This window comes from Mustela nivalis (assembly GCF_964662115.1).
Source record: "Mustela nivalis genome assembly, chromosome: 4".
NCBI classification, from domain to species: Eukaryota; Metazoa; Chordata; class Mammalia; order Carnivora; family Mustelidae; genus Mustela; species Mustela nivalis.
The window spans coordinates 80692396-80704397 of NC_139023.1; positions in this window are offsets into that span (position 1 = coordinate 80692396).

The following is a 12002-nucleotide window of genomic DNA, read 5'->3' on the forward strand; positions in this document are numbered from 1 at the left end:
TTCCTATATTCCTCACACATGTATACTCTTAGCTCTGGTGATAACTCTTTTTACTATTCCTTATATGAAAAATGATAGTTGGTGATAAAGTGCTTCTGATTGTCAATTTAAAAATTTGCTCTATAAGAACAAAATTAGGGTAAGAAATGATCAGATAGTGCCCAGGAATGATGATTTAACAACAAATGTGGTGCCCATATAAATGTTCAATTAGAAGATTCATTATGGGGGGGAGGAGTCAAGATGGCGGAGAAGTAGCTGGCTGAGACTACTTCAGCTAGCCGGAGATCAGCTAGATAGCTTATCTAAAGATTGCAAACACCTGCAAATCCATCGGCAGATAGAAGAGAAGAACAGCAATTCTGGAAACAGAAAAACAACCACTTTCTGAAAGATAGGACCAGCGGAGAAGTGAATCCAAAGCGACGGGAAGATAGACCCCGGTCGGAGGGGCCGGCTCCCGGCAAGCGGCGGAGGAATGGCGCACAAAATCAGGACTTTTAAAAGTCTGTTCTGCTGAGGGACATCGCTCCAGAGGCTAAACCGGGGCAAAGCCCACGTGGGGTCAGCGTGGCCTCAGGTCCCGCAGGGTCACAGAAGGATCGGGGGTGTCTGAGTGGTCGCAGAGCTTGCGGGTATTGGAACGGGAAAGCCGGCTACAGAGACAGAGCCGACAGTAAGCTCGCAGCTCGGTGTTACCTTGAACCGATCGCAGGCTCGGTGAGCTCGGAGCGCGGCCGGAGGTCAGGCAGACGGGAGTAACTGGGCGCTGTTCTCTGAGGGCGCACTGAGGAGTGGGGCCCTGGGCTCTCGGCTCCTCCGGGCGGGAGACCAGGAGGCCGCCATTTGTATTCCCGACCTCCGGAACTCTACGGAAAGCGCTCAGGGAACAAAAGCTCCTGAAAGCAAACTGGAGCGGATTACTCAACCCGGCCACGGGTAAGGGCGGTGCAATTCCGCCCAGGGCAAAGACACTTGAGAATCACTACAACAGGCCCCTCCCCCAGAAGATCAACAAGAAATCCAGCCGAGACCAAAGTTCACCGACCAAGAAGTGCGGTTTCAATACCTAGGAGAGCAGCAGAATTCCAGAGGAGGAGAAAGCAAAGCACGGAACTCATGGCTTTTTCCCTGTGATTTTTTTTAGTCTTGCAGTTAATTTAATTTTTTCTTTTTCATTTTTTGTTTTTTTTCTCGCCTTCTGGTAAAATGTGTTTTTTTTTAACTTTTACCTTTTTCTTTTTTAATGTTTTTTAACTAGTTTATCTAATATATATATTTTTTCTTTTTTATATTTTTCTTATTTGTTTTCTTTTTTTTAATTCTTTTCTTTTCTTTTTTTTTTCTTTTTTCTTTTTTTTTCTGGCTTCCTTTTTGAACCTCTTTTTATCCCCTTTCTCCCCCCTCACGATTTGGGATCTCTTCTAATTTGGTTAAAGCATATTTTCCTGGGGTTGTTGCCACCCTTTTAGTATTTTACTTGCTCCTTCATATACTCTTATCTGGACAAAATGACAAGACAGAAAAATTCAACACAAAAAAAAAGAACAAGAGGCAGTACCGAAGCCTAGGGACCTAATCAATACAGACATTGGTAATATGTCAGATCTAGAGTTCAGAATGACAATTCTCAAGGTTCTAGCCGGGCTCAAAAAGGCATGGAAGATATTAGAGAAACCCTCTCGGGAGATATAAAAGCCCTTTCTGGAGAAATAAAAGAACTAAAATCTAACCAAGTTGAAATCAAAAAAGCTATTAATGAGGTGCAATCAAAAATGGAGGCTCTCACTGCTAGGATAAATGAGGCAGAAGAAAGAATTAGTGATATAGAAGACCAAATGACAGAGAATAAAGAAGCTGAGCAAAAGAGGGACAAACAGCTACTGGACCACGAGGGGAGAATTCGAGAGATAAGTGACACCATAAGATGAAACAACATTAGAATAATTGGGATTACAGAAGAAGAAGAAAGAGAGAGGGGAGCAGAAGGTATACTGGAGAGAATTACTGGGGAGAATTTCCCCAATATGGCAAAGGGAACGAGCATCAAAATTCAGGAGGTTCAGAGAACGCCCCTCAAAATCAATAAGAATAGGCCCAAACCCCGTCACCTAATAGTAAAATTTACAAGTCTCAGTGACAAAGAGAAAATCCTGAAAGCAGCCCAGGTAAAGAAGTCTGTAACATACAATAGTAAAAATATTAGATTGGCAACTGACTTATCCACAGAGACCTGGCAGGCCAGAAAGAGCTGGCATGATATTTTCAGAGCACTAAAGGAGAAAAACATGCATCCAAGAATACTATATCCAGCTAGGCTATCATTGAAAATAGAAGGAGAGATTAAAAGCTTCCAGGACAAACAAAAACTGAATTTGTAAACACCAAACCAGCTCTACAGGAAATATTGAAAGGGGTCCTCTAAGCAAAGAGAGAGCCTACAAATGGTAGATCAGAAAGGAACAGAGACCATATACAGTAACAGTCACCTTACAGGCAATACAATGGCACTAAATTCACAACTCTCAATAGTTACCCTGAATGTTAATGGGCTAAATGCCCCTGTCAAAAGACACAGGGTATCAGAATGGATAAAAAAACAAAACCCATCTATATGTTGCCTCCAAGAAACTCATTTTAAGCCCGAAGACACCTCCAGATTTAAAGTGAGGGGGTGGAAAAGAATTTACCAAGCTAATGGACATCAGAAGAAAGCAGGAGTGGCAATCCTTATATCAGATCAATTAGATTTTAAGCCAAAGACTATAATAAGAGATGAGGAAGGACACTATATCATACTCAAAGGGTCTGTCCAACAAGAAGATCTAACAATTTTAAATATCTATGCCCCCAACATGGGAGCAGCCAACTATATAAATCAATTAATAACAAAATCAAAGAAACACATCAACAACAATACAATAATAGTAGGGGACTTTAACACTCCCCTCACTGAAATGGACAGATCATCCAAGCAAAAGATCAGCAAGGAAATAAAGGCCTTAAACGACACACTGGACCAGATGGACATCACAGATATAGTCAGAATATTTTATCCCAAAGCAACAGAATACACATTCTTCTCTAGTGCACATGGAACATTCTCCAGAATAGATCACATCCTCGGTCCTAAATAGGACTCAACCGGTATCAAAAGATTGGGATAATTCCCTGCATATTTTCAGACCACAATGCTCTAAAGCTAGAACTCAACCACAAAAGGAAGTTTGAAAAGAACCCAAATACATGCAGACTAAACAGCATCCTTCTAAAGAGTGAATGGGTCAACCGAGAAATTAAAGAAGAATTGAAAAAAATCATGGAAACAAATGATAATGAAAATACAACGGTTCAAAATCTGTGGGACAAAACATGGGCAGTCCTGAGAGGAAAATATATAGCAGTACAAGCCTTTCTCAAGAAACAAGAAAGGTCTCAGGTACACAACCTAACCCTACACCTAAAGGAGCTGGAGAAAGAACAAGAAAGAAACCCTAAGCCCAGCAGGAGAAGAGAAATCATAAAGATCAGAGCAGAAATCAATGAAATAGAAACCAAAAAAACAACAGAACAAATCAACGAAACTAGGAGCTGGTTCTTTGAAAGAATTAATAAAATTGATAAACCCCTGGCCCGACTTATCAAAAAGAAAAGAGAAAGGACCCAAATAAATAAAATCATGAATGAAAGAGGAGAGATCACAACTAACACCAAAGAAATACAAACTATTATAAGAACATACTATGAGCAACTCTACGCCAACAAATTTGACAATCTGGAAGAAATGGATGCATTCCTAGAAACATATAAACTACCACAACTGAACCAGGAAGAAATATAAAGCCTGAACAGACCCATAACTAGTAAGGAGATTGAAATAGTCATTAAAAATCTCCAAACAAACAAAAGCCCAGGGCCAGACGGCTTTCCGGGGGAATTCTACCAAACATTTAAAGAAGAACTAATTCCTATTCTCCTGAGACTGTTCCAAAAAATAGAAATGGAAGGAAAACTTCCAAACTCATTTTATGAGGCCAGCATCACCTTGATCCCAAAACCAGACAAGGATCCCATCAAAAAAGAGAGCTATAGACCAATATCCTTGATGAACACAGATGCGAAAATACTCAACAAAATACTAGCCAATAGGATTCAACAGTACATTAAAAGGATTATCCACCACGACCAAGTGGGATTTATTCCAGGGCTGCAAGGTTGGTTCAACATCCGCAAATCAGTCAATGTGATACAACACATCAATAAAAGAAAGAACAAGAACCATATGATACTCTGAATAGATGCTGAAAAAGCATTTGACAAAGTACAGCATCCCTTCCTGATCAAAACTCTTCAAAGTGTAGGGATAGAGGGCACATACGTCAATATCATCAAAGCCATCTATGAAAAACCCACCGCAAATATCATTCTCAATGGGGAATACTGAAAGCTTTGCCGCTAAGGTTAGGAATACGGCAGGGATGTCCATTATCACCACTGCTATTCAACATAGTACTAGAGGTCCTAGCCTCAGCAATCAGACAACAAAAGGAAATTAAAGGCATCCACATCAGCAAAGAAGAAGTCAAATTATCACTCTTCACAGATGATATGATACTATATATGTGGAAAACCCAAAAGACTCCACTCCAAAACTGCTAGAACTTATACAGGAATTCAGTAAAGTGTCAGGATATAAAATCAATGCACAGAAATCAGTTGCATTTCTCTACACCAACAGCAAGACAGAAGAAAGAGAAATTAAGGAGTCAATCCCATTTACATTTGAACCCAAAACCATAAGATACTTAGGAATAAACCTAACCAAAGAGGCACAGAATCTATACTCAGAAAACTATAAAGTACTCGTAAAAGAAATTGAGGAAGACACAAAGAAATGGAAAAATGTTCCATGCTCCTGGATTGGAAGAATAAATATTGTGAAAATGTCTATGCTACCTAAAGCAATCTACACATTTAATGCAATTCCTATCAAAGTACCATCCATCTTTTTCAAAGAAATGGAACAAATAATTCTAAAATTTATATGGAACCAGAAAAGACCTCAAATAGCCAAAGGGATATTGAAAAAGAAAGCCAACGTTGGTGGCATCACAATTCCGGACTTCAAGCTCTATTACAAAGCTGTCATCATCAAGACAGCATGGTACTGGCACAAAAACAGACACATAGATCAATGGAACAGAATACAGCCCAGAAATAGACCCTCCACTCTACAGTCAACTAATCTTCGACAAAGCAGGAAAGAATGTCCAATGGAAAAAAGACAGCCTCTTCAATAAATGGTGCTGGGAAAATTGGACAGCCACATGCAGAAAAATGAAATTGGACCATGTCCTTACACCACACACAAAAATAGACTCAAAATGGATGTAGGACCTCAATGTGAGAAAGGAATCCATCAAAATCCTTGAGGAGAACACAGGCAGCAACCTCTTCGACCTCAGCCACAGCAACATCTTCCTAGGAACAACGCCAAAGGCAAGGGAAGCAAGGGCAAAAATGAACTATTGGGATTTCATCAAGATCAAAAGCTTTTGCACAGCAAAGGAAACAGTTAACAAAATCAAAAGACAACTGACAGAATGGGAGAAGATATTTGCAAATGACATATCAGATAAAGGACTAGTGTCCAAAATCTATAAAGAACTTAGCAAACTCAACACCCAAAGAACAAATAATCCAATCAAGAAATGGGCAGAGGACATGAACAGACATTTCTGCAAAGAAGACATCCAGATGGCCAACAGACACATGAAAAAGTGCTCCATATCACTCGGCATCAGGGAAATACAAATCAAAACCACAATGAGATATCACCTCACACCAGTCAGAATGGCTAAAATCAACAAGTCAGGAAATGACAGATGCTGGCGAGGATGCAGAGAAAGGGGAACCCTCCTACACTGTTAGTGGGAATGCAAGCTGGTGCAACCACTCTGGAAAACAGCATGGAGGCTCCTCAAAATGTTGAAAATAGAACTGCCCTATGACCCAGCAATTGCACTATTGGGTATTTACCCTAAATATACAAACGTAGTGATCCAAAGGGGCACGTGTACCTGAATGTTTATAGCAGCAATGTCCACAATAGCCAAACTATGGAAAGAACCTAGATGTCCATCAACAGATGAATGGATCAAGAAGATGTGGTATATATACACAATGGAATACTATGCAGCCATCAAAAGAAATGAAATCTTGCCATTTGCGACAACATGGATGGAACTAGAGCGTATCATGCTTAGCGAAATAAGTCAAGCAGAGAAAGACAACTATCATATGATCTCCCTGATATGAGGAAGTGGTGATGCAACATGGGAGCTTAAGTGGGTAGGAGAAGAATAAATGAAAGAAGATGGGATTGGGAGGGAGACAAACCATAAGTGACTCTTAATCTCACAAAACAAACTGAGGGTTGCTGGGGGAGGGGGGGTGGGAGAAGGGGGGGTGGGATTATGGACATTGGGGAGGGTATGTGCTTTGGTGAGTGCTGTGAAGTGTGTAAACTTGGTGATTCACAGACCTGTACCCCTGGGGATAAAAATATATGTTTATAAAAAAATAAAAAATTTGAATAAATAAATAAATAAATAAAAATTTTAAAAAAAGAAGATTCATTATGTAGATATGCTCATCTTAAATGTAAATTTGGACTTAAGTCCAAAAATCCATTTAGTATAAATTAACCTAATTAAGTATAAACTAACTTTAAGTATAAAGTATAAACTAAGTATAAAGTATAAACTAACATTAAGTATAAACTAACCTAATTAAGTCACTGAATCAATACCTAGTAACATAGTACTTACAGAGTAAAACCGTTGATTGTGATGATGACTAAAGGACAAGTGGAGGTGGGTAAAGAGGACTGGGAAACTTGGGACAGACAGAAGGAAGTGGGAGGCCCCTCATCGAGACCAGAAGAAGCAGCAGAAGTGGCTATAGAAATTCTGAAAGAAATTCTACTTAGAAATCAATGCTTATTGGCTATGTACTATACAAATAATATTTTAGTGTAAGCATAGCTGGAACTAGATTAAATTAGTAAGACATGGTTCCTTTCTTTTTTTGTCTACTGTCTATTATATGTAGGACACAAAGGTGGCCTGTGTAACAGGAAAAACATCTTTGTTGCAAGTCAGTCTGAGTTGTGATCTAGGGAAAAATAAGAACTCTTCAATTTCCTAAAAATGGGCTCATTTTCCCAGTCAAAACTAACCATCCCTGCATCTCCAGTCTATGTTTCAACAAGAATAAGAAGGTAAGACAAAGATGAAGAGCTAGGAGGGAAAAAAGGTTAATGTATGAATGTGTTTCCATCTCCTTTCCTTCCTTCATTAAAACCAATATCAAAAAAGAAAATACTCCAAGATTTTCCCTACACATGAAATTTTGAAATGTCTTTTAAAATTATTAAATTCAATAAACTCTCCCTGAATGCCCACTGCACACTGGGCTCTGTGTGCATAGATATAGGCCCTTCAGAATTTACAGAGACATATGGATAAATAATTACAATGCAATGTACTTTAGCCTGGATTCCCCTAAAAAGCAGACTGAAAAAAGAGCTATGTGCCAGTCATTAAATTTGGAATGCAATGCTAAAGAATCAGAAGAGGGATCTTGGAAAAATTAAATTGGATAAGCAAATATAAGGTTATGTTTTTGAGGTGATCAATACTGTAGGCAACTGAAGCTTAGGCACTGAAGACCCTTGAGAAACTGCACGGAATGCATCTCAGAATCGTCTACCCAGAAGATAGAAGACAGGAGTATTTATCCACCAACTCCTATCCCCCATTTCACAAGAACGCTAACTCCCTGAACTTGCGTATCTGCACATATATCAGAATAGCTGAGCAGATTTCCACAGGTGCCACATGTAACTGAAGTGTCAGAAAAGAACAAAAGCAGAAAACAAGAGATATGAGTATAACAGAGGTAAGGTTCTATGAAAGAGTGCAATGGGTGGGAACTTTAAAAAGATGGCCTGAAAAGATGGGAGTTGAAACACAAAAACTACCCAACATAGTCCACTCCTTGCAGCTTTCGGAGACACACATGTTCCATATCGAGACCAATCTACCACATAGTCTTCAAGGTAGCCATGATTAAGACACAGTGCAAATTATTTAGTGGAACAAGCTACAGTATCCACTGCTTCAAGTGATTTCACATCTATAATTGATATCATCTCGCTCCTCTACCACAAATTCTACGTTTCCCTCATACTAGGCCAGATTCCTCAGCAAGTCCAGCCTGTTTGAATAATAAATGATCTAGACTTTCATCCTCAAAGATCAGTGTCCTTAGTTGCTTTACCCTGTCAGGCTGCCGCTGCTGCTACAGTTGCCCATTTCAGGTTATTATTTGTCATTGAAGCAAGAAATGCTCCAGTGGATTGCCTAAGAAAGATGTACTTCATCCTGTCTCCATTAAAGCTGTAATTCCAGCTCTTCATGATAGCCAGGGTCATAGTCCCTTATGATATTATGCATTTATTTGCCTGATGAACTCCTGCCACAAGGAACCATGACTAGATAGTTTTCATAGGTTCAGGTTCACTGGAACACTTACTGGGTCCTACTGTGGAAGCCCATAGTTGCATCATGGTGATAGTAGTTGCCAATGTCCACCTTCAGTTTTTTTGGATCATTGGTTCAGGGTAAATACTATATCTTAGGGAAAAGCAGTCCAACCTTACAGGAACCTTATACTTAGTTAACATGTTATAAGCCATTTCATTTCATCTTTCTATTAGTTTGGCTGCTTCCAGGTAATATAGTATATGATAAGACCCATAGCTGCTATAGGAACATTCCTATTTTCATATCTCCTCTATCATAAAATTAATTCCCTGGTCTCGATGATATAATACAGGATCCCATGTCAGGAAATCAGGCATCCTGTAAACTATCTGAATGGTGGTCTGGAAGCTGTGGTAGATGTGGTAGGCATAGAAAACAAATCCAAGTTTACAATAGATGCTGATCACAGAATAAATGATTTATATTTTTCTCAAATGGAAGTCCCATATACTCAACTTACTATCAAGTGGCTGGCATGTCTCCTCAAGAAATGGTACTGTGTTAAGGTCTTGGGATTAGTCTGGGCTGCTGAGATTTGGGGAATTAAAGAATAAGTCACTAGTTCAATATGGTGATAAGGAATACATGCTATTGCACCCATACATAGCGCCCATCCCTATCAATTGAAGGCATTATGAAAACTCTAGAGTAGCTGAGGACAGAGGCTAGCTGATATCCACTGGATAAATCACTCTCTCTACCTGGTTATTCAGGGCTTTTTCCATAGTGTCTCTGCTCTGGCAGGAATTAATGTGAAACATAAAGATCTTCATGCTTTGTGCCCATTACCATAAACCCATCCACATACCTCTTTCCCAAACTTCCTTGCCTCCCAACTTCAAATCTTATCCTTGGGACGCCTGGGTGGCTCGGTTGGTTAAGCAGCTGCCTTTGGCTCAGGTCATGATCCCAGCGTCCTGGGATCGAGTCCCACATCGGGCTCCTTGCTCGGCAGGGAGCCTGCTTCTCCCTCTGCCTCTGCCTGCCATTCTGTCTGCCTGTGCTCGCTCGCTCTCCCTCTCTCTCTCTGACAAATAAATAAAATCTAAAAAAAAAAAAAAATCTTATCCTCACCAACTAGCCAAACCATTTGCAGGGGTCCTTAAATATATGTACTTAAGGACATTTCTCCACAAGTAAATGACAAAGTAGACTGCTCACTAGATGGCTCTCCCTTCATCACTGTCATCTGGGGCCTTCCCTGAATGGATCTGTAGTATGGGAACACTTCACTTTCAGCTAGTACCAACATATCAAAATAACACATTAGGTTTGTCTTTTTCCCTCTTCTGTTATTTAGTTGTGGAACTCTTCCCATGAAGCCATGAATGTAAGTTGACAGGAAGACATCCATGCAATAGAAGTAGGTAACAGGGCTCTGGGACATCTATTCATGCAATTTATTTTGTGCCTTCTGGACCTTGTCAGACTGGATCTTGAAAGTAGTACCTCCATCATATGATGGACTGTTGTTGTGCCCTCTTGACCTTATCACTTGGTAGATTTGATAATACCTACCTCATAATAGATAGCGCTGGTCATAGTCACTTGTATGTTTCATGGTCAGGTATTCATCCTTTACTAGAAGCCAGGGACACAGCAGAAACTTCTTTTCAAATATTCAAATATTTGAAATTATTCTTAGCTAAGAAGGCATGGCCTTGCTTCAGAAACCTAAAGAGTCTGTACTATCTTTCTCCTACTGGGACTTTCCAGAGACTCTATCCCATATCCTTACTCACCACAGAAACTAGCATGATCAGATCTACTGGGTGACACTGTCAATTGCACCATGGCCAAAACTACGGCAATATCCTCTCTTGCTCCTGGGAATAATCTCGAGGAGGGGAGTGGACCTATTAGACTTATTACGAGATGTCTGTAGCCAAGATTCCTTTGATCACTTGGTTTCCATGTGTCCCATTCAAACAGAGGGCCATAAAGCAATTCAGGTCCCTTATCAACAGCATCAACTCAGTCACTAAATTTACTGTATTCAGCATTCCCAAACATCTTAGTAGTTACCTTTCTTAAGGCTAGAGTTGTTTTGGGTGTGAGTTAGGGGAGTATTTATCACTTATTCTTAGGGTAACATTTCTAGTTATTAAGGGACCCAGCTTCTCTTTCAGTCAACAGGCTCTGTGTTTGAAAACTCGATTAAATCTATGAAAAGGGTGACAAACCAAAATGGTCTCAGAGCTGAAAATAGCCCACTGCTCACCAGCTCTCAATTTTTTTTTTTTTTTTTCTGGTTAATAAGTCAAGGCGGCTAGCTACCCATATCATTCTTAGGTACACCCTGGACTATTAGGTAAAGTCATGGATATCTGATGTTAATGCACTCTGACGGCCACTCCAGCCTTGCTGCTCATTATAGTAATTACATTCACATGGCTTCTGTTAATTAGTATCTCTCTAGGAATCTGATATTCTGGAAATTTATCATACCCATCAACACTAGACTTCCCAGTTCTATGGCAACACTGACTACTCAGTCCTGGGCTACAGAGACTACCTATAGTTACCCAGGTCACAACTGAGTTTCTGAAGAATGATGGTGTTCTCCTCTATGGTCTCCCTTATTTCTATTCTCCTTGAGGTAAACACAGTCAGATGGTGGGTTCTCTTGTCTCATATAACATTATACATTTATAGCCTAACGGCATAACATTATCAGCTCTCCAAGCCTTTGACCTTTCCTCAATACTCCACCAAGGCAATTTTAGCATTTCTGCTTCATGTACGTATATAAGCCACCATTTTATCCAATTTCAAGAATTACCTTGGCAGCATATTAAGGCAAGTTTCAGGTGTCCTTGTCAAGATGTCAAGCACCAAGTTTAACATCCCATGTCAATAAGCTTTTTCCCTTTCTAGCCACAGATACGGACTTTCCTAGAAACACATGTGCTCCCCTTATTCCAGGTCCTATATCCTTTCAGTGTGCACAATACTGCTCACCACATGTACTGATTATTTCCACCACCTTTTGGGAAATGCTGAGATGTGAACTTCCCAGGCAGGACAGTGCAAGATTTTATCAGGATACTCAAAATGGTGTGTAATTTTAAACTAATGAATTGTTTCTTCCTGGAATTTTCCATTTAATATTTCTGGACCACAGTTGACAACAGATAACTGAAACCTCTGAAAGCAAAACTGCAGATAATGGGTGGGGGGACCGCTGGATTTCCCCATGGACTGTGACTTACACTCTACTGGAGCTCTGAAGGGCATGAGAAAACACCTAAATAAATGCATGCACTGTTTAGGTGGTGCGAAGAGAGGATCTGCACGATACTGTAGTGAACAATTCAGAACACAGCAAGGAAATGCATTTATACATATATTGAACAAAGAAATGATTTTTCTTTTGTGGTCCTGAAGCTGAAA